The sequence below is a fragment of the Acomys minous genome (assembly GCF_964271855.1).
Source record: "Acomys minous genome assembly, chromosome: 6".
Lineage (NCBI taxonomy): Eukaryota > Metazoa > Chordata > Mammalia > Rodentia > Muridae > Acomys > Acomys minous.
This window is the reverse complement of record NC_140487.1, coordinates 100,345,544-100,369,214: the sequence shown is the minus strand read 5'-3', so window position 1 is coordinate 100,369,214 and position 23,671 is coordinate 100,345,544. Positions and strand designations below refer to the sequence as shown.

The window sequence follows — 23,671 nt, the reverse complement described above, 5'->3', positions numbered from 1 at the left end:
AGGTGCCTGAGCTTAACAAATGCCTGGGGAAGAGGGTCCAGCTGGCCTTGTGCCTGGGTAGTGGAGGAGTCGGTGGCTTGGCATTAGGAACTGAATGAGTCAGAGCTCTCTAGAGGAACAGAACTAATACAACGTATATATATGGAATTTATTAGAGTGGCATACAGGCCATGTTCCATCAATGGTTCTCTCTTGAGGGAAAGGCCAAGGATGTGATAGTTGTTCATTCCTCAAGCCTGGATGTCTCAGCTGTTCTGCTCTGGTGCTGGAGTCCCCAAAAAGCCCCAGAGAGTGGCAAATATTCAGTTTATATTGGAATCCAGAAGAGGTAGGCTCAGACCAAGAATGCGTCAGCAACAGTTGAGGTGGGGGCAGGGGGGGGAGAGAGAGAGAGAGAGAGAGGGGAGGGCAAAAAGGGGAACACTTTCATCTTTTCATCTTCCATGTCCTTTTATGTGGGTTGTCCCAGAAGATGTGGCCCAGATTTGGGGTGCGTCTTCCCATCTCGAAGGTTCCAACCAAGAGTATCCTTCACGGGCAGGCTCAGCGGCTTGGGCTGTAGTTGACTCTAGAGGGTCAGACTGAGAACCCGGGATGCCAGTGCAAAGGCTGTCTGCAGGGCTAGGATGAAGGGCTCGTGCTACCCGGTGTCCGTGGAGAGCTGAGAAGGGTGCCAGAGTACGGCTAGTTGAGGGTGGTGGGCACAGAGCGGCTGGGGGAGAGGTGAGGAGTGGCCCTCCTGTGAATGACAGTAGGACCGGGATGTAGATGATGCTCAGCGGCAGGGAGGTTGGACCTCAAGCCAAATGCCGCAGGGTGAGAGGTCAGCTACCACTTTTGACCAACCAGTGTTGAGTATGTAGTGTCCAGGGTCTGACCGAGCTAGGCTTTGCCTAGGATACTGACCTACTGTGTGACCTTGGTGGGGTTTTGTCACTTCTCTGTACCTCTGGTTCCTCAGAAGTAGGAACATTTAATTTTCTTATTTTTTTTTTAAAGCAAAAGCAAAGTAACAACAAAACTGAATAGGGATGGCGGTACATATCTGGAATCCCTGCATGCAGGGTGCAGAAACAGGAGGATTGCTCTAAGTTCAAGTCCAGCCTGTACTCCAGGCCAATCAGGATTTCATAACGAGACCCTGTCCCCTTCCAGCAAAACAAAACAGCAGAAACAATCAAAACCAAACTTAAAAGGCTGCTGAGGGCTAGGTAGGGGTGTGTGTCCTAGAAGGAATCCAAATAGGAAGGGCTTGAAGGAGATGCTGAGGTGATAAAGACATTTGCTGCTAGGCTTATTGACTTGTTCAATCCTCAGAACCCATATGGTGGACAGAGAGAACTGACCCCCCACTAATTGTCCTCTGGTAACGAAGAAGTGAATGTTTAAAAATTGAGTCAAACAAATAAACAAACAAACCTCAAACCGCAAAGAGCCAGGCTTTGAGCAGATGTTGAGTTGGTGTCAGGGCCCCGCATGCATGAGGAAATCTGTGATACTTGAGAGAGAAGGCAGTGGTCCCTGGAGCCAGTATGGCTTTACCAAGACTGGGCACATGCTTCAGGCTGTTAGCTAAGTGACTAGCAGGTGAAGCCCATGAGCCAGCAAGGGCCACAGAGGAGTGTGCTAATGGGTCACACATGGTCTTCCCTAATACCCAGAAGCTGTGTCCTAGATGTGGCGGTCTACATCATGGGACAGTTTCCCAGACAGGAAATGAAGTGCCTGGGAAACTTAATGACCTGGGATTTGGTTTTTTTTTTTTTTTTTTTTTTTTTTTGGTCTTTTGAGACAGGGTTTCTCTGTGTAGCCTTGGCTGTCCTGGACTCGCTCTGTAGACCAGGCTGGCCTCGAACTCACAGTGATCCGCCTGCCTCTGCCTCCCGAGTGCTGGGATTAAAGGTGTGCGCCACCACGCCCGGCTATGACCTGGGATTTGAACCTAGCCTTGTTTGACCTTTGTACCTTGTCCTGCAGCCTCTGAAGATTTTGGATAAGGCCTCTTATGACCCATGGGGACACCGAGGACCCTGTGAGGGCACAGAGATGGCTTAGGGTTAACCACAGCATGCAGGATGTTCACAAGGCCGAGGGCTTTATCTACAGGAGTTCCCTGTATCTCGCTGCTGGGCCACCTTAAGTAGAGGGGGGATGTCTGTATCAAAGGAGGGGACTGCCATCAAGCCTTGGTCTCATCTGTGTTTCGATGTAGTCTCTAGTGTACATATTTGTAGGTCAGGTACCATTTTCTGTTTTTCCATCTCCCTCTCCCCTTCTCTTTTCTCTCTCTCTCTTTTCTTTCTTTCTTTCTATTTATTAGATAGGTGTGTGTGTGTGTGTGTGTGTGTGTGTGTGTGTGTGTGTGTGTGTTTGTAACAGGTCTGGCTGTCCTGGAACTCGCTCTGTAGACCAGTCTGGTCTTGAACTCACAAGGATCTGCCTACCTCTGTCTCCTGAGTGCTGGGATTAAAGGCGTGTGCTACCACTGCCTGGCTTCCTTCATTCTTTCCTTCTTCTCCTCTCTCTCTCCCTCCATCCCTTCTTTCTTTTTTCTTTCCTTCTTTCTTTTGAGATAGGTGTCACACATCTTAGGCTGGCTTCATCTTGTTACATAGCTAAAGATGACCTTGAACTCTCTATCCATCTGAGCGCTGGGATCAGAGGTATGTACCACCATGCCTGGTTATGCAGTGCTGGGGATCGAACCTGTCTTTTCATGCTTGGTAGGCAACAGGCCCAACCTTTATTTTTCTCTTTGAGTCTGACTTTGACATTCCATTCAGAGCAGGTCCCAAATGACATTTCTCCTCCTCCTCCTCCTTCTTTTCTTCTGGTTTTTCGAGACAAGATCTCTCTATGTAGCCTTGGTTGTTCTGGACATGTTTTGTAGACCAGGCTAGCCTCGAACTCAGAGCGATACACCAGCCACCACGCCTGGCCCCAAATGACATTTCTTTCTTTCTTTTTTTTTTTGGTTTTTCAAGACAGGGTTTCTCTGTGTTAGTCTTGGCTATCCTAGACTCACTTTGTAGATCAGGCTGGCCTTGAACTCACAGCGATCCGCCCGCCTCTGCCTTCTGAGTGCTGGGATTAAAGGCGTGTGCCACCACGCCCGGCTCCAAATGACATTTCTTATAAAGCATTTTCAAGATTTAAAACATTTAGAAGCTGGGAGGTGGTGGTGCACACCTTTAATCCCAGCACTAGGGAGGCAGAGGTAGGTGGATCGCTGTGCGTCTGAGGCCAGCCTGGTCTATAGAGTGAGTTCAGGACAGCCAAGGCTACACAGAGAAACCCTGACTTGGAAAAAAAAAAAAGATTAAAAAAACTATTTGTGTGTGTGTGTGTGTGTGTGTGTGTGTGCGCGCGTGCGCGCGCACAGTACTCATAGAAGCCAGAAGAGGGGGTAGGATTTCTTGGAACTGTAGATATTGGTGGTCATGAGCCTCCTTTTTTGGGTGCTGGGAATTGAACCCTGGTTTTTTGCAACGGCAGCAAAATGCCTTTGCCTCTGAGTCTTCTGCCGTGCCCCCCACCCCCACCTCCACCCCCAGGGGGGAAAAGGATAAGAAATATTCAGAGTTTTGGTGTGAGCAGTGAGTCTTGGGATTGGTTTTTACAGTCACTCAGCTATCTTCCCTCAAGGGGAAGGAAAATGCCTGGAGAGGGGACTGTTCTCGGAGGTGTTGTTGTCCAGGGGTGCCCGCCTTCTTTCCCAGCCGCCTGTCCCCTTCTTTTCCAGAGCCTTGGTGTTGTGTGGTCAGTGTTGGCCTGGCCCGCCTCTGCTCTTTGCTCTGCTGGAGCCGGGTGGCAGCCGGGAGCTAAGCCTTGCTCCTGCTGGGGCTGCATCTCTGCTAGAGCTGCTGTCACCTGCCAAGCTGAATTGGGCACAGGAAGCGCCTGGCGGAGAGACGTGCTGTTGAATTTGGAGGCTCTGCTCCACTCCAAAATGCACTTCTCCTGGCAGCTGCCCTGTAGGGAAGCTGTTGAGCCTCCCTGTCTCTGCCAGGATCACAGCCACTTTTTCCTGAGAAAGAAACAGGGCTGCAGACAGTTTTACTCATTAAAGCCTTCTTTTTCCTCTTAAATCTGTTTTTGTGATTTTTTTTTCTTTTTCTTTCTCTCTCCCCCCTCCTTTTTTTTTTTTTTAAAAGAACGGAAAAGTAAAACGGATGATATTGAAATAAACAAGGCATTTGTGATAAGAAGGTTAAAGCAGATTGCTGGGGGCGGGGAAGTGGTTTGGAAATGCACACAGGCCTCTTCTTGCCGGTTGAGGGAGGGCAGAGAAAGAGAGCCCATGGCTGCCCCTCCCCCCCCACTGCTTACTTCCTCAAGGGTCTTGGAGACGGGTGGGGGTGGGGTCGCTGTGAAAGCATTGGGAAGAACAGGTTGCCTTTGTTGGGAGCCAACTGAGTGCCAGGCTTGCAGTGTAAGGATGCAGGTGGGAAGGGCCCATTACACAGACTGGGACAGTCGAGGTCCTGCTGCAGAGTCAGGCCCAGCAGATGCACAGAGGATACCCAGGACTGGAATATGAACCTCTCTGACCTCCTCTGCTGAGCTGTTTCGCCTGTATGTTGTGACCCAGAAGGTTGTGTTTCCAGATGGAGAATAGAAGTGCGAGGAGAAAGGGAAGAGGGCTGATGAAGAGACACCCGCTGTCCCTGAGGAGTGAGCATCCTGCCTGTAAGACTGAAGGAAGCAGCCAGGCGGTGGTGGCACACACCTTTAATCCGAGCCCTGGGGAGACAGAGGCAGGCGGATCGCTGTGAGTTCGAGGCCAGCCCTGGTCTACAAAGTGAGTCCAGGACAGCCAAGGCTACACAGAGAGACCCTGTCTCAAAACAACAACAAACAAAAGACTGAAGGAAGGACTGCGGCTGTGTGATGAGTGTGCCAAGTCCTGGCTGTGGCACTCGGGACAGACAGGGGTATCCTGGGGAAGGGTGGCATGTCTGTGGGGTGTGGGTGCATGGGTGTGGCTTGATAGCCAAAGTAGGCTTCCTGGAAGGGGAGGGCTGTGGAAAATGAATGGAGTCCAGGGCAGAGTGTCGCTGCGGAAGAACAGCAGTAGGAAGGGGTGGGTCCGACTCCGGTAGGAGGAGCTAAGTCAGAACAGGTGGGGATGGTTGTGGGTGTGTGTATGTGTGTTGGTGTGGGAGGCTCAGCTTGGAGATTGTAAGACTAAATAAATAAACAAGTAAATTGGGGAAGGAGAGACGCCCTGCACTGGGAGGCAGACGTGTGATTCTCATCCGGGCTCTACCATTTTGGCCTATTGTGTGATTTTTGGGAAAATTCCTTTCCCTTTTTGGGCCTCAGATTTTCTACCTTCAAAATGCTAGAGTTGGAACCAGGCGGTGGTGGCGCACGCCTTTAATCCCAGCACTTGGGAGGCAGAAGCAGGCAGATCCCTGTGAGTTTGAGGCCAGTCTGGTCTACAAAGTGAGTCCAGGACAGCCAGTGCTACACAGAGAAACCTTGTTCTGGGGGGTGGGGGGTGGGGGAAGCTAGAGTTGGGTCTTGGAGCCCAAAGAACCCTTGCAGAGTCTCATAAAGAGAGTCAGAGGGACTGACTACCATGCATTGGCATCAGGATCAGGAATCGGCATTTCTTCCAGTACTGCCTACCGGAACTCTGTGTTATCTTACTGAATAGAGCCACTGAGGCAAAGGGAAGGGACTCAGGAGAGAGAGCTACCTGGGCAGGCCTGAGTGTGTCCAGTGGCACAGATGGAGGTGAGACACAGGCATTTGAAGAGACCAGGGTTGCTGAGTAATAAAGGGCAGCATGACGTGGAGAAGAGGCCGGTCTATGTGCACGTGGGGCTTTGATTCCCTCCTCTGGCTCCTGGCCTCCCACTGAAGGGTGGCAGTGGCATACTCACTGTGGTGATGGGTTGGCAGGCCAGGGGAAGGGTCGCAAAGGCTAGTGGCACCAGTGCCAGAAGATTTGGGCGTGGGGGACATGGGATGACAGTACCTGCTTGCAAGGAGGAGGCTGTGAAATAAATGGGACACTCACGTTGATTACAGACAAGGTGTGGAGAGGCAGGGGGGCTGGGAGGTGAGGTGGGGAGAGGGAATTTGACTTGGTAACATCACCGACTTGTCCTCCTGCTGCTCCACAGGGGCTCTCACTGTGGTTAGATATGGCTGGGTGCTCCTCTCTGAGTTTTTCCACCTGGGTCAGGGGCAGTCAAGTGAGTTCTTCTGCCTTCCGCCCTGGAACAGTTTGAATTTTGAGGAGTTCACCCTCTAGAGATGACATCAGGAGCTCTGACTAAGGTCTCATCTGTGTCTCAGGGCACCTGCTGAGTAGGGGAGTTGCCTGTGAGGAGACTGGGGAGACGGATTTGACTGCCTGTGAGGAGGAGACTGTGGAGACAGATTTGACTGCAGTGACATTTTGTGTCCTCGATTGCAGGCTGCAGTTTGCTGGTGACGGGTGCCGTGGCTTGTCGAACTGAGTGAGGGCTTCCTTCCTAACTCTGTCCTAGAGCATCCTGTGTGGTGGCTTGAACTGACCATCACTGCAGTATTTGCACCCGGCAAGTGGTAGCTGCTCCAAATCAGAGCTTTTTTTTTCCCCCTTCCTCCCCAAGAGTTGATTGGTAGATTTGTAGAAGCCTGTGATAAATGTTTACCGTCTACAGAATGTGGTAGGATGGGTGCTGGGTACCACGGACACAGAATGCACTGCGTACAATTGGTATTTAATAAGTGAAACTGCCGTCTCCTTTGACACCTCTTTTGTTAGGGAAACCTACTACTTCATTTGCTCAGAGTACCAGCCTCCCCTCAGCCTCCTGCTGCTAGCCGCCTCAGCTCTCAGACCCTGAGCCCTTCCTCCCTGGTGAGGTGGGTGGGGCCAAGGAGAGGAGGGTTTAGGAGGAGTCTTGAGAGTCTAAGTTGGTAGCTCTGCCTCCTCTTCCTAGATGTGTAACGACCCCCGCCCCCCCCCCCCAAGGTATTTAATAGCTCTGCTCCTCAGTTAAAGTCACCTGCACGCCGGGGATGGCTGGCCAGCCTCCCTCATTAAGTTATTATGAAGATGGAATGAGGTCATGGGGGCGTGAGTGCCTGACATGGAGCTACAGTTTCAGTAGAAAGCTCGAGCCAGGCTGCCCTTTGTCCCTCTGACTGGAGACCCAACTCTGGCCTTGGGAGGGGGGGCTTCAGCCTGGGAGGGAAGGCTTTTGGCAGAACAAGTAGGTCATAGCGCCGAGGGCCTTGGGACCCTCCGAATGTACTGACATGCAGTGGAGGGGAACTCCCCGGGCTGAAGAGCCTACTTGTAGGGCCTCACCTGCAGATTGCCTGATAAGCTCCCGGTGCGTTTCTGGGGCGGCTTCGGCAGCCTGGGTTGCCCTGATTTACCACTCCAGCCCCAAGCAGATTAAATCAGCCAGAGTCATTTGAATTTTACCCGGCCTTGTCACACAAATCTTCAAAACTGCTGTCTGGCAAGAAAACTTTCTCTGTATTTTTTTTTTTTCTGCAGGAAGACTAGACGCTCTAGAAATTGAGGTGAACTAGGAAAAGGGAGGAGGTGCCAGGGGGAAGGGCCGGGAAGGGCACTTCTCCCCGCGTGACGTGGGGCAACTCATTGAGCGGCTCTTGAGTCGCACAGGATTGTGGGGAAGGGCCGAAAGGGCCAGCTTGTGTGAATTACTGTGCAGACCTCCGTCAGTTCTGTGACTGGGGAGATGGGACAAATGATTATTTCAATAAATTATCCACGGAGGTGGTGAGTAGAGAGCAAGAGTCTTGGGAGCTGAAGAGAAGGACACGGAGATGTCAGAGGTTAGGCTAAAGGAAGCCTAACTCCCAGCGAGGTGAGGGAGGGACAGCCTGTGGGGGTGCGGGAACGCCCTCCCTCTCCCAGTTTAGCCAATCAAGGGAAATCCTCTATTGTTTCCCACCTCAGGCAGGGGCAGTGCCTTGTTCAGACGCGATGGCGGCCTCCTAAGACAGAAAGCCAAAGTGTTCGCTAAAGGCTGAAGAGCAGCCGCTCCCCCTCTGTCTGGGTTTGAAAGAGAGGCGCTCATTCCTGGCAGACAACTGTTAACAGAAACAGTGTCCCGAGGGTCACATGGAGGAAGAATCTGGAAGAAAAAAAAAATCACAGAGAAATAGACTCCTCCCTGATCGAACTGTGCCTGAGAGCCCTTCTATCCAGAGCACTTGGCAACTGAGCTAGTAAATCTGTTTTATTGATTCTGATTTAGGTTTTCTTTTCTTTCTTTCTTTCTTTCTTTCTTTCTTTCTTTCTTTCTTTCTTTTTTACCATTTGCCACATAAATCAGACATAGGCTAATGGAGGGGTCTGAGTGGGGGAGGCGAGAGCCTGTGCAGTATAAAGTAGCAATTAGTGAGAGCGCTAGCATCAGAGTTAAAGGGTGGTAGGGGTTTGTGCTAGGATAGAGGTGGCAGTGGATGCTGGACAAGACTGGAAGGAAGGGTGGGGCTGATTAAAGAGAGGCCCCAGGGTAGGGTTAAGAAGGAACCTAGGAGCCGGGCATGGTGGCACACGCCTTTAATCCCCTGCAATCAGGATCGCTGTGGGTTCGAGGCCAGCCTGGTCTACAAAGTGAGTCTAGGACAGCCAAGATAATACAGAGAAACCTTGTCTCGAAAAACAAACAAACAACAACAACAACAAAAACAGGGAACCTAGGGTAATTAAAGTATTGGGGGTGCAGGGGGTGGGGGGGGCAGGGGCAGGGGAGGGGCAGGGGCAGGGGCAGGGGATGATCTGTAGCTGAGTACAAGGGCCAAGCAGGGAAGCAGAGTGTGAGAACAGACCCAGGCTTGGGAAGGTCAGCTTAAAGGCTGGCTTGGAGAGCAGGGTGAGGAAGGGAGGCTTGACCCTTATCATTTACTAATAGTGTGCAGAGTTCATCAGCAATAAATCTATGTGCGCCGTCGCATTTGTTCCTTAAAAGAGCCTGGGCCTGCTCCACCCCCGTTTTAGTTTGAGTTTCAAAGATCTTGTGTGACTTGACTAGACCATAGGATTAGGAAATGACAGAATCGGGTCTTGAACTCAGGCCGCACGATTTCAATCTCTGCCTTATTTATCATGTTTCTGATAGCGCATGTGATACTTTACTGTAGGTTAGCTGAAGGTAGAGGTGACAAAGGACATTGGGCCAAACCTTAGATATGTGCTTATCAGTCAGAAACCATACTAGGGTAGCTTTTGTCTATCACCTGTCATCTATCTGTCTGTCTATCTATCTATCTATCTATCTATCTATCTTTCTATCCATCCATCCATCCATCCATCTATCATCTGTCATCCAATCTATCTATTATCTGTCATCTATTCATCCACCTATTCATCTTCCCACCTATCTATCATGTATGTATGTATGTATGTATATATATATATATATATCATCTATGTATCTAATCTATTTTTGATGCTGAGAACTGACTCAAGACCTCATGCCTGCTAAGTGCATGGCCTGCCCACTGAGGAACACCTCACTCCTATCAATATCTTAGAACACATTTTTCCTGAAGTGGCAGACATTGCAAGCAGACACGAATATTGAATAGAACGTGTAGACACTGGGCAGGTCACAGATGATCTCAGAGGTGAGGTGAGATGATTTGTCTGGAAAGTCCAAGAGAATTTCCAGAGAAAAACAGCTGGGAGGAAAAAAAAAAGAGTTTAGTAAAATGTCCTCATATGGTGGCACATGTCTTTAAATCCCAGCACTCAGGAGGCAAAGGCAAGAGCATCTCTGTGGGTTCAAGGTCAGCCTGGCCTACTTATTGAGTTCCAGTACAGCCAGTGCTATGTAGAGAGACTCTTCAACAACAAAAACCCCAAAGCTTAATAGGCCATTTTTCCTTCCTTCCTTCCTCCCTTCCTCCCTCCCTCTGTCCCTCCCTCCCTTCCTTTCTTTCTCCCTCTCTTCTTTCACCTCCTCCTTTTTCATCAAACCAAAAACACAGGGTCTCGCTGTGTAATCATGGCTGGCCTGACCCGAAACTAGCTACGTGGCCTCCAACGTGAAGAGATCCGCCTGCCTCTGCCTCCTGAGTGCTGGCAGTGTGTCACCATTTGTAAAGTGACTGTCTAGATGAAAAGGCCTCTTCCACAGTGTGAAGGAACCCAAACCACAGAATACTTAGAGATGAGCTTCAGCAGCACTGGGGCATCACATGAAGAAAACTAGAAACTTTTGGAGAGCAGAGATGAGTGGATATGGCAGACTCTTTGCTGCCTTGGGAACCTTTGAGACTGCCACAGTGGTTCCAGATCCTCCTATATGAATGTATAAAATTAAGATAACCAAGAGCTCTAGAAAAAAAAACTGTTTTGGATTTGCCACAATAATATTAAAGCTAAGAGAAAGAGAGTAAAAAATGAGAGAAGTCAGAAAATTCCAAAGATGAAAAAAAAAAAGAATATTTATCAGATATTAGTATGCTTTATAAAGGACACGCATTAAAACTCTCATGTTAAGAATAGCTTCGTCCTAACATTGGGACAGAATGAAAAGTTCAGAAATGGATCCAAATATTTAAGGGGATTTTTCTGATGTGATAAAGTGGCATTTCAGTTGAATTGGAGGTATATGGATGATTTTATAGATTTCATTGAGCTTGAAAAATGGGCCAGCTATTACAACATAAACAGGGTTTTCAGCTTAGTGTAGTGAAGTCAGGCTGTGGGGACCATGGTGATAAGTGAATGAATATTTTGTTCATCCTAAGGTGGGGCACATCCTTCTAAGCATGCCATGATACCCAGAAGTCATAAAAATTTTTGTGCTAGTAAATATGATTCGGTGGGTAAAGACACCTGGTGCTAAGCCTGATGTCCCAAGTTCAGTTCCTGGGACCACCATGGTAGAAGGAGGGAATGGATTCCCACAAGTTGTCCTCTGACCTCTATATGTATGTGCAGGCACATAAATAAATGTAAAAAAAAATTAAAACAAACTTGCCTGTGAGAATTAAGGCTGTAAGTACATAAACAACAGCAGCAACAAGAAAATACTCTTAAGGATTATGTATGGTGATGCACACCTCTAATCCTAGCACTTGGGAAGCAGAGGCAGGAGAATGTCTGTTAGTTTCAGGCCAGTCTGGGCTGTATAGTAAGATAATGTTAAAAAACAGCAGCTGCAGCGGCTGCAGCGGCAACAGTAACAACAGCAGCAGCAGAATTACAAGGTCATTGTCAGCTACACAGTGGGTTTGAGGCCAGCCTCCAAAGAAGGTGGGGGTGGGGGTGGGGTGGGTGGGGTGGAGGTTAGAGAGAATGGCTCAGTGAATTTGGTTTTTTGGTCCTCCCCACCCCCAGAGAATATGAGTTCACTTCCCACCACTACCTGTAACTCTGCCCCGGGGATCCAACACCTCTTCTGACTTCTGCGGGTGCCCAAACATAATGAGGTAGACACACACACACAGACACACACACACATACACCCCCCCACACACACACTTTGTTAAAAAAAAAGATTTATTTATTACGTATACAACATTCTGCCTGCATGACAGAAGAGGGCACCAGATCTCAGTATAGATGGTTGTGAGCCACCATGTGGCTGCTGGGAGTTGAACTCAGGACTTCCCGTGTTCCTAACCTCTGAGCCATCTCTCTAGCCTCCCTGCCCCCACTCTTAATAAAGAGGAAACAACAGAAAGGATAAATAATAGAAGATTTAATTTTGTCTTTAATGTTCAAAGAGCACTTACAGACTATTAAGAAAAAGACAAATATTTCATCAGCAACATGGGCAAAGGACATCAATAGGTAATTTAGAAAGAAAATAAGCGGGCTGGAGAGATGGCTCAGAGGTTAAGAGCACTGACTGCTCTTCAGAGGTCCCGAGTTCAGTTCCTAGCAACCATATGGTGGCTTACAACCATCTATAATGTGATCTAATATTCTCTTCTGGCATTCAGGTGTACATGCAGGCAGAATACTGTAGACATAATACATTTTAAAAAAATTAAGCTTAAAAAAAAAAGAAGAAGAAAATAACCAAAGACAAAGGAAAAGACGCCAAGCTTTTTTATGTTCACTCATTACTTCAGCAGTGCCTTGTGTGCATTTCTGAAGGCCGATAAGACCCAGGCTGGCGAGAGAGTGGGCAGATAGGTGCTAGCTGTGTCTGCCACAGGTAGTGGTGTGGGGCCAGGGGAGGCTGGCTTCTTGACATTGCAACATGATGTTGTCATTTACAAAGTTCATGCTCAAGGACTGTGCAGTCCAGTTTAAACAACAACAACAACAACAACAACAAAACAACCCCCACACAAACCAAAACAAAACTCATGACGTTTGAAGAAAGGTTATGCTTTTGGTTTGGGCCTCTTTTAGAGCCATCCGGGTCTGCATGTGGCCCATGGCTACAGACTAGACAATCAGGAAGCCTTCGTGAAGGGCAGCGTAGTGGGATTAGAGCTCCTGTCTCCTCCGCTGCAGCAGTCTCCTTCACCAGTGTTTTAGTCTAAGGAGCTAAAACGTACTAAAATGAGCAAGGAGATATGTACGAGGATGTTTATCCCGACGTTGTTGACGAGAGGAAAACCTTGACAACATCCTACGTGATCCTCCGCAGAGACCCAGGGACATAAAGACGACGCACGCGTACAATGGAGTACTATGGAGTAATTAGAATAATTTTGTAAAGCTCTATTTATTGACATAGAAAGATGTCTATGACATATTGTTGAGCGGGAAAAGCAGGTGTCAGCGAGAACAGTATGTATAATACAACTCCTTAGCTATAAAATGATATACATGGCGCTCCATGTGTGTGTATATATGCAGAGAGAGATGTCTGCAAGCCTGTTCACCAGAATGCTAGGAGTTATATCTGGGTGATGGGATTTTTTACTTTCTTTTTCATACTTTTGAGCATTGGTCTGATTTGAGCTTTATAACAAAGATGAATCATGGTTTTCAACCAGGACAAACGAGAAACTCTTTGCACTTGGGAAGGAGCGTAAGTAATTAACCAGGAGGACCGAGCACTTGGCGGTTCCGTAAGTGTGGATAAAGGCACGACACGCAAAGCGCAAAGCCTGAAGGTCTGTGTGTGGGTGGCGAGCCCAAGAGAGTTCATGATGGCAGAAAGAGGAGGCACCAGTCCACGGGATGGTGGTAGTGGCTGGTAGTCAGTTGCTGCCTCCCACGGGGGCTCGCTCCAAGGACAAAGTGTGCTCTGGAGCTGGGGAAGGAAAGTATGGGTGGGAACAGGTGAGGGCCATGGTGACAAGATGGTAGAAGCAAGGGGATGTGAGGCCCCGGAGCCACAGACTACATTTCTTAAAGTCGGCCATGTGTAATCATGCCAAGGCATGGAGGTGAGGAAAGAGCACAGGACTTGACAGACAGGAGACTGTAGGTGACCTTGGAGGGGTGGTTTTGATGGAGGAGTGGGCTGTCTGGCCATTGTCACATGCAGGAGGGAGGATTCCAGTTACAGGATAGCAGACTGGAGGGAGAAGGATGAAGCTCTGATTTAGGATGTCAGTAACAGGCACATGTCCCTTTGTCGACGTTGGCAGACATCACGAGTCATTCTGCCCAGCCTGGAAGAAGCCTTGTCTTTCTTTCACGAGCCAGTCCAGGGAGACAATACCAGTGGATGGGAGCTGGTGGGAAAGTGAACCTGCTCCTGGGCTGGGGTACAGGGCTTGCAGGATGCTACAAAGGAAGGCATGGAAGAAGTGATGCATGAGCACGGAGAGCTGGTGGTGGAGCCAGCTCTCCATCCCTGTGGCCCTGGACCACAAGCTCAGTCTCAAGAAATGCCTAGCCAGAATCTCAGGATAAGTGGAGCTTCTAGGATGAGCTCAGGAGTCTGAGCTGATGGGATAATAGAAGCCTCTGCCACACTGGGTCACATCATGAAAAATCCTGACCTGTAGCTAACATAGCAGTCAGTGCACAGACATTAAAAGTGCCCACAGTGTCCCCCACCTGAGTATCCAGGGAAGGCAATTAGGGACTCTATTGTTTGCAACACTGAGCATGAGGGGTCTGTTTGTGAGTCCTAGCTGCAGGGCTTGGGAGCAGAAGAAGACACCGAGGCTTGCTTACTCATGTTTGGCTGGAAAGACTTTCAAGGAGAAAGCTCTGTGATGGTGTCAAAGACAGCATGCCGATTGCGTCCATGGGAACATAGGGGCCTTGGGGGGACGGGTTGGAGGTTGCTCTGGATCCTCAGTAACCAGAGCTAGAGGAAATGCGTGCACACAGGCAGAAGTCACCCCCAGGGAAGGGGCAGGCTGGAGAGAGGCCCATTTAGGAAAAGAAAAACACTTGGAGGAGCGTAGGCTGAGGGATTAGATATCTTTTAATCTGCAGAAACGCTTCCCTGAAAATCACCCCTATGAATATTAGTTCCTTGGGGGGTGTTCCACTGGAAAGGATTCTGTGTCTGTGAACTGTCACACTCACGGGCTGGCACACGTGAATGGTGAAGGCTCTGAGGAGTCCTGCAGGGAAGAAAGAGCCTTTCTTCAGCATGGATCTTAGAATTCTCCCCAAATTTATTTGCAGGAAACTTTGAGTTTAACAGTGTGTCTCTAGTAGGATTAATGGGCTAAAGAAGGTGACATCATCTGGGGCTGTTTTGGGGTCAATACTTTCAAATGTGGGGGGGTGGGACATGACAAAGAGGCAGATTCTAGGTCAGTTTCTTGAAGGACTCTGCACCCTACTGTGGCAGAAGCAGCAAGGGATCCAAGCTCTAGTGGAGGCCAATTTCAACTGAAGCTAAGGGAGCCGATCCCTGGGCGCATGTTATAGCACAGGCCTCAGGGGTCCTGTGAGCCCTAGTAGGGGGTCTTTCTGGTTTCTCAGAAACCAGATTCTTCCCTCAGATTCTGCAGCCTCCCATCTTGGCTTGTGTTGTTGTTCCGTGTTCCACTCCAAGAGTCCTTAGATGCTGCAAAGTGAGCAGTTTGTGAAGGTGTGGACATGTGTATTTCCTCATCCGGCCCCAAACTCCACATCGCAGGAGCAGCAGCTGGCGACGCCCACAGTCCTAATAGCTTTTCTGTACTCATGAGCAAGAGACGGTCCCCTCTTCAGCTCTCGTTTTCCTGTTCATTCAGGTAATAACTGACGTGAGCCAGCTGTGCCAGACAAGCAAGTGGGCAGCGTGTTTGCAGTGTCACCCCATAGGTGTCACTCAGATGGCTGCCCTGCACAAGGGCGTTTTTTTTCTGCTGGCCTTCTAGAGTAGGAGTCTCGGGGGCAGGAGGCTGGCTTTGATCCCAGTGGGTCCACACTGAACTGCCAGGCTGAAATGGAGGCTCTCGCCCCAGGGGACTTGACCAGCATCCTTCAGAGAATCTGTAAAGATTCTGGTCTGGTGCAGGAGGAAGCGTAGGCTGGATGGAAGTAGCAACTGCATTCAGATGGCTTCCGGATGGTTATATGAGTCCTCTCCCGGACTGTAAGCCCCCAGCTGGCCAGGCAAGCACAGAGCCTAGGGACCAAGTACCTTTCAGGACCGGAATGTGTAGAGGACAGGGGGTGAGGAAAGACATCTCAAAATAAGAGACAGAGTCACTGTTCCCTGGAAACGACTATGAACCCGGAGAAAAACAAGTTCCTGACAGTTGGAATATAACCCTTTGCAGAAAGTGGGTAAGCTCCCTGTGGATTTCCAGGTCCCCAAATGACACCTGGCCTATCTCTTTGCCTTTTGGCCTTTAAAGACTCAAGAGACCCTTTTTGAACTTTCTCTAAGGCACTCCGTAGCCAGGTGCTGTCAGCAGAGGCTGAGCTGTTGGGCCACCAGGGTCCTTGGTGGTGGCCAGGATAGGTGTCCTGGGGTCTCTCTTCCCATCAGGCTTCCTGTGGGTGGCTTGTGCCACTTTCAACTTTGCTTCCTGGTTCTTTCCCAGGAGCCGGCTCCATTCCTCAGCCCCGAGTGGCGCTCCTCAGGCCGGAAACAATGTGCGTTCTCCACGGCTGGGAGTGGAAGTCAGCAGTTTGGCACCGTCTGGCTGGCAGCCTCTACCAGCTTCCTTTGGCACTTTATTGGCAAAGGCGGTGACATTTCTTTCAGTTGGGTGGGTGGAGCGTTATGCAAACTCCCGTTCCCCCCCATTCGCCAGATGAATATTCATGACTCAGGCAATCTGTACCAGCCAGACTTTGCTGAGGGCGGCAGCTCTTCTTCCCTTCCTCTCTCCCTTTCTTTCTCCTTCTCTCCTTCCCAGCTCTTTGGAAAGCCGAAGTGCGGCTATATTTAATTTACAAATACAGAGCTCTTTAGCTTGCCTTAGAGATACAGGCTTTGAAGAGGAGGTGCTGGGGAGCGAGGACGGAGGCTCTGGGTCCTGACCCTGTATCTTCTCCAGGACCCGGGAGTCTACCACCTAGTTCTCAGCTGCTTTGTGGGGGTCCGTCCTTTCAGCTGAGGCTCTCTGTGTCCCTGTGCTTGAAGAGTCAGCAGCTCACATCACTTTAGGTCATAGTGGTCTCTGAGGTTGACTTGGAAATCACACGTCCATGATGCTTGGGCCAGGCACCGTCAGTCTGTCACAGCTTTGCTCACACCCATTCCTGCCTGCTCCCTTTTCTGCTCCAGGCTTGAGGTCAAATCACTGAGGACATGGGGTTTTTACTGGTCATTGGCTTCCTTAGGAAGAACCGATCTGGATTTGGGGTCCTGGGGGGGAAACACTGATAACTTTTCCATCTACTAGATGCAGTGGTACATGCCTGTAATGCCAGCAAGTGGGAAGTGGAGGCAGGAATTCAAGGTCATCCTCAGCTATGTCCTGAGTTTAGGATCATCCTGGCTACGTGAAATCTTGAGACCCTGTCTTGAAAAACAAAACAAAACAAAACACTAAAAACCGGAAAGAAACAATAGTTTTTAGGGGTAGTTCCCTAGTCTCTTTTGTCTCTTCCCCAAAGAGGCACTAGTCACCCCAGCAGAGGGATCAGAATCTCCAGAAATTTCCAAGAAATTTGGTCCTAGCAAGGATGTGCTCGCATGAGTATGTCTTGTGTGTAAATATTTATGCACAGCTTAAGTGAGTCTGTCTGCCTACATCTATGTTCAAGTGTTTGCGTGTGTGTCTGTATGTGTAAGGGCGTGAATGTGTGTGTTGAGGAAAGCCTGGGAATGTTTGCATGTGCGAATGTGCCTCTCCAGTTAAGTTGCGTGTGTACCTCCGTGGGTCTGGAGGAGTTGAGTGTGTCAGTCCTCCTGGCGGGGTGTGTGTGCACGCGTCTGTGTGTGTAAATGGACCAACTGTAGGTGTCAAAGTAAGAGTCCAGGAGAGAGCGAGGCAGAAGGAGAAGGGTGAGGAGAGGCTGTCAGGGTATGCTTTCTGACCTCTCCTGATCTTTTTCCTCTCTGGGGATCGAGAGGAGGAAGAGGAGGAGGAGGAGGAGGAAGAGGAGGAGGAAGACCTCTCCTCCATCTCCCCTCCCCCCTTAAGTGATACAGGTTCACATCCAACGATGCGAACAGAAGGTTTTCCAGCACAGAGCATCCTGAAATCACTTTATATTCCCCCCCCCTCCTTCTTTCATCTAATCAAAATAGCAGCATTAGGCTCACCCGTCCTCACTGCTGCCCACCAAAACCACTCGACTCAGCCCCAGCGGTGGGTGGGGATGGAGGGAGGCTGTCCTGTCTGACCCTGCTTGAGAGCACCTTTCAGCCTGTAGCCAAAGAGCTGTCTTCCGGGTCTCTTCTTCCCATGAGGCCCGTGCCTTAGTGGCAAGAGCCAGCTGCCTCTCAGCCTGCCAGCAACTGCCAGGCTCTTCCAGAACCCACATCTAGGCCCAGTCTCATTTACAAATATGCAAATTTGCCTCTTTTCTGGTATGCAAATAGAGACACGACAAATAACTAATTAGGGTCAAAAGAAGCACTTGAACCAATTAGTAGAAGGCTGTGTCCCTTGCAGTTGGGAGGAGTCGGCTCTCTTCACCACCGGACTCCCAGCTACTCAGTATGGCCCTAACTGGGTGGTGGTCCTGGTGGGGCTTTATCTTCAAAAAGCCCTGCTCTCTTCTTGGCTCTCAGTCTCCCCTTAGTTTCTTCCTCTGTGAATGAGGTGATGACAGTGACTGCCATGTTTCTCACCTTCTCACCCCCCACTCCTGAGTCATGCGGCTGCAGAAGATTTGGATGGCAACGGGATTGAAGATAGCATTTCAGTTTCTCTGATCGCGACACCCCCTTCACCACTTGAGGTCAATTATGAATGGCCACTTCTAGGGTTATACCGAGAAGAATTCTAAGGTTAAGAGATTGGGGATGGATTAGTGATGTCTGCAGTGGCAAGTCCTTGGTCTCTGGCGGGTTACGGGCTCTACATATTTATTGGCCATGAAAGCTACAGTTGGAGCAAGGGCCTGTCGACTGCCTTGATTGAGTTACTTGGCCCTGAGCACAGCTTCCTGGCATAAAGCTGATCCAGGAGACGTGCTGTAATGAGCAAACATGGCATGGTTAGGCCAAGGCTCTTTGTCATCTGGGAGGGGATGTGTCAATTTAGCATGTCAGTGGGGGCATCCGCATTGTCCCATTTCAGAGGTGAGGCTGCCTGAGGCTGGAGATGGTGGGTGGCTTGGAGAGGCAGCAGCAGAGACGTCTCAGACAGGCCGGCCCTTGGATGGGGTTGTTTTATCTCCTGCTACAAGATACTGGCTGCCCTGAGCCACCCCCGTGTTGTTGAACCAAGCGGGCCACAACAAGCCCGCTGGCTGGACTCCACTGCTGGGTGTGAAATTTGGTTGAATTGGCAGCAGGGAGAATGGGGCAATTGCCATCCTGCAGCCTGGGGCCCGGGGCCAGGGCCAACGGGCAGATGCAGGGCTAGTGGGCGGCTGAGTACTAGGGCGTTTGTCAAAGCTAGCAGTTGGCAAGCGTGAGCCGAGAGATGGATGACCTGACTTGAGGAGAGTGTCTTCAGGGATGGCGAAAGCCAGGCCACACTTCAGAAAATGGCGCAGCAGTGTATTGCAGGCGGTGGTGGGATGTGCCAGCTTTTTGAGCATGTGTTCTGTGCATGTTATGTCAGAGGACATGTCTGTGTGGGTATGCTCTCCCACAGTTGTGTGTGTGTGTGTGTATGTGTGTGTGTGTGTGTGTGTGTGTGTATTCATATCAGTTCAGGAATACATATGTTACATAGTTGTACATCCCTGTTTTGAGGTGTGAGCCTACATGACTGTTTTTTCTTATCTTTGGTGAACGGGAGATGAGGCCCAGGGTCTTGTGCAAGCTAAGGACTCACTCTACCTCTGAGCTCCACACTTATTCTCACACGCCCGTGTGTAGCTAAACTAGCGTGAGGGTCTCTGCTGTGTTCATGGATGCATGTCTAGGTTTCTGCATATAACCATGAATGTGGTCTCTACACTCTTCCTGTCTGTGCAAAAGTGTCAGCAGCATAAGCACGGGACACCTGCCAGTATCTGTGGACACAGACCATGCCCTTCTGTGGGCACACATCTGTGCATGTGTTATCTCACATCTGTGCCCGAGCCCCTCTGGCTGTAAACATCTGTAAAACTGCCCGTGCTTGTGTACGTGTCAGTGAGCGTCTGCCTCTGGCTCATGTGTGGGCGCATTTCTTTTTAAATTTTACTTTCCTATCCTTCCCTCATATATTACGCCTTGGCCTCGGTTTCCCTTCCTCTCCTCCCGGTCCCTCTCCACTACCTCCGTCCTTCCCCAGGTCCATTTCCTCCTCTGTTGTGCGTGCATTTCTTGGTGTATGTGTCCACCTGGATGCTGAACGGGCTCTTATGTGTATCCTCATCCCTGGGCCCCGTGATCCCTTGCTATGCAAGAGAAAGAAGCCTTGCTGTGGTTTCCCAGGGCTTGGGGGCTCTCAGAGAAGGTCCTGCTGGCGCCTTGGTGCTTATCCATCCTTCCTTCTTTCATCACCCCAGTCCCACTTTCTCCCTCTTTCCCCTCTATTCTCTCAGCTCTCTTGAAGAGACTAGGCCTTGGGCTGCTGTGTAGTCCTCCGTTGAAGCCACACTCCCATGGACCTCACTCCCGAGCCACATGGGCTTCTGGGGCATTAAATTGAAGCCACCACCTTCCTCATTGTATTTATTATTTCCCTCCCTGCCTTGCCTCTTCTTTCCAGCCCCTCCTTTTAAAGTATGTGTAGATGAGTGTGTGTTTGTGTGCCAGTGGTGTGTGTGCCTGAGTGCTGGTGCCTACAGAGTCCACTAGAGGGCATCGGATCCCCTAGGCCTGGGTTACAGGTAGTTGTGAGCTGCTCAGCCTGGGTGCTAACAGCCGAACTGGGGTCCCCTGAAAGAGCAGCAGGTCCTTTTAACCACTGAGACATCTCCTCATCTCCTCCACCTTCTTAATTTGAGACACTGTCTTACCCTGTAGCTCAGATTGGCCTGGAACTCTTAGTTACCTTGCCTAAACCTCACAGGTGGAGGGGCTACAGAGCATGTGCCAGCATGCTCTGCTTTCCACTGTATTTTAAGAATCACCCCAAATAGTGACTGAGGCTGAGAAGCCCTGAGTTTCTCTCCTTCTCTGGGGTGTAGCCCCAGCCATCCTTCCCATGGTGCTGGTGGAGGGTGGCTAATAGGCTGGCTTAGACTTAACAGCATCCTTAACCCTGCTCTGCTGCTGGCCCTCTTATCCATGGTGCTTTCTGCCATCGTCTCCACACCTTTCCTGGGATTCTGTTCTTCCTAGTGGGGACCAAGAGCCAGCTGTTCGGGTGGGATTTCCAGACATATACCTGATGGTTCTCTGGAAAGCCCTCTTTTCTCATAGGCTTCTCTTGTGGGCTGGCTGTAAATGTCTTAATCCTTCTTAATATTTAAAAAAAAAACAACTTTACTTTTATGTATGTGTATGGATGTTTTGCCTCAATGTATGACTGGGTACCATGTCATACAGGGCCTGTGAAGGCCAGAAGAGGGTGCCGGATGCCCTAGAAACTGGAGTTACAGATGGTAGTGAGCTGCCATGTGGGTGTTGGGAACCTAGGACCTTGAAGAGCAGCCTGAGCTCTGAACTGCTGAGCTATCTCTTTAACCCTTTCGAATGTTTTTTTTTGGTAGCCTTTGAGGCACGGCCTGGGTCAGAGCCACCTTGCTTGCCCCATAGTTCCCTGGCTCAGGACCTGGCCCCCCCCCTGACAGAGCCCAGAGCACAAATGATGAAAGATGGTTTTGGTAAGAAGTGAGATACCCCAGCTTATGGCTGACCTAGAACTCACTATGTAGACCAGGCTGGCCTTGAACTCATAGAGGTCCTCTTGCCTCTGCCTTCCAAGTGCTAGAAATAAAGGCATGGGTTACCATGCCTGGCCCTTTGCTAATAACTTTAATAGAATGTAAAAGAAAAGATATTGATTGAATGTTAGAAGAGTACAGTAAGTAAAAATAAAAATATTTCTCATTGATAGATACCCTCTGAGGGGCTGGAGAGGTGGTTCTGGTTAAGAGCACTTTCTGCTCTTGCAGAGGACTGGATTCCCGGTATACTCTCTTAGTTCCCTGCCTCGCTCTTGCAGGTGCATTTAAGGCCCAGGTGGTCCTTCCTGGAGGCTCCCACTCAGCCAGACCTGCCCTCAGGAGAAGTCACCCAGACCTGAAATGAACTCAGACTGAGGTAGGAAGTCAGCCAGGCACTGGGAAGGTGGGGGTTGGTAGCTTCTCGGAGAGCATGGCTGAAGGGCCGCATGGGTAGCCCTTGGGTTGCTGGGGAGGGGGTCTCCCCCCTCCGGCAACAGGCATGGCTGCTGTTTGTGCTCTACCTAGGGAACACTTCCTGAAGCAGGACTGGGGCTGCTCCGTGTTTGCCCGTCTCCCCACTACTTAGAATAGTGCCACACAGAGAGCCGCTGATGTGTGTGTGCCATCAGCACCTGGAGTGGGGGCGGGGTCCCAGACATTTCAGGACAAAGACAAGCTGTGCAGCTGGGGCCTCAGGGCACCCACCTCCACTTTTCAGGTTGTTTCTTCCAAGGGGAGGCGGGATTCTTTACAACCTGAGTCACCAATACCGACCTAAAACGCAACCTGTTCACGGCTAAGCATAACTTTAGGTTCTAGAACGAAGCTTAATTATTGCTATTAATTATAATTATTGTTATCTTAATGTGTGGGCATTAAAAAAAAAAGTGGGATAGTGGTGGCAGGGTTTCATGCAGCCCAGGCTGGACACACCCTTCCTATGGCAGAGGCTGACTCTGAACTTCCCCACCCCAGTCTCCAAGCATGCAGGGGGAGGAACTGGAGTTGCTACCTTGCCTCTGCAGACTGGGGTGCTCAGCCTACGCAAGGAGTCTAACTGGCCGTGTGAACCAGAGGGCCCCTGGTTAGGACCACTTTTCAATACTATGAGTTTCCTTTGTAGTCCTGTGTCTTCTTTTATTGTACCTAAAAGTGCTGTTTGGGGCCTGGGGAGGTGCCTCCGCAGTTAAGAGCTCTTGCTGCTCTTTCAGAGGACCTAGGTTCGGGTCCCAGTACCCTCGGTGTGGCTCACAGCCATCCATAACTCCAGATCTGGGGGATTTGCCATGCTGTCTTAGCCTCTGTAGGCACCAGGCATATACCCATGGTATACGTTCACACATACTGGCGAGAGACTCATACACAGAAAATAGAAACAGATACATCATGAGAACACTGTTTGAAGCCAGGTGTGGTGGCACAACGCTTGTAATCTTAGAAACTTAGGCAGGAGGATGGACAAGAAGTTTAGAGCCAGCCTGGGCTGCATAAGCAAGGTTCTTTCTCTCCCATAGGTCTATAGGAGCTGGGGGTGTAGCCCTGCCGGTAGAGTGCTTGCCTAGCCTTGAGTGCTGAGTCTCAGCGCTGTATAAAATGGGTGGGTGGTACAGTCTTGTATGCGCAGCACTCAGGAGGTACAGCCAGGAGTCTTAGGGGCAGGGGTGTGTGTGTGTGTGTGTGTGTGTGTGTGTGTGTGTGTGTGTGTTGCGGGGAGGGGTGTGGGGGTGTGCCCCAGGAGGGAGAAAGCCTTGGCTTCTGGGGTCAGATGCTTTTGCCTGGGTGGGAAAGGACTTCCCTGGGTTTCTCTGAAGGTGACCTAAGAGGCACCCAGGGTTACAGGATCTTTCTCCTTCCACCAGCCCTGAGCAACCCAAGGCACTCTGGGAGTTTGAAAATGGTCCCTTACTACTGGTTTCTGCCTGTCCTGTTTGTGTAAGAAGTTTTCGGCAAAGCCACCTCTGTTTTGCCTTTTAGTACAGTAGCTGATCTTGGCCCTTTGACCACAGTGAGCTGCAAGGCGGAGGCAGCGTTGCAGCATTCCGAGCCTGGGTGGATGATAGGCCACGCCACTCAGCTGCAGGCTGCTCAGAGTTTCAGAGTGAGGTCTTGATGGACTCTTCTTCTGTTTCTGCAGATCTTTTTCCTGGAAGTTTCATGGCCCTCGATCTTGCCTGGGACTGTCTTCATAACTGACTGGTCCAAAACCGAGGTGGGAGTGTGGCTGGTGCCACTGATGCCAGCCCAGCCTGGGCAAAAGCTAAGAGGATGCTGGGATGCTGGAACCAGCTCTAGAGTCCCAATACTGAACACCCAGTCCCTGAGGCGTGGTATGGAGCCAGAACAGCAGGGAACCGAGGCAGGAAGGGAAGGCAGCCTGGGTCTCCTTTGATAAGCGCATCATGCTTGCCACTGAAAGCACCTCTG

The 23,671-nt window shown here is 50.1% G+C and overlaps 1 long non-coding RNA gene across 3 annotated transcripts in view; it reads left to right on the top strand.

The window, feature by feature from the left end:
- Nucleotides 1–23,671, top strand: part of LOC311600811 — a 133,805-nt gene that overhangs the window by 51,563 nt on the left and 58,571 nt on the right. The window contains exon 1 of one of the 3 annotated variants that reach the window (XR_014780367.1): nt 23,383–23,456. The exons of the other annotated variants lie outside the window; for them this stretch is intronic. This is a non-coding gene — a long non-coding RNA (uncharacterized lncRNA). Of the gene's footprint in view, nt 1–23,382; nt 23,457–23,671 lie in introns of those variants that run through there. 3 annotated transcript variants of the gene reach the window in all.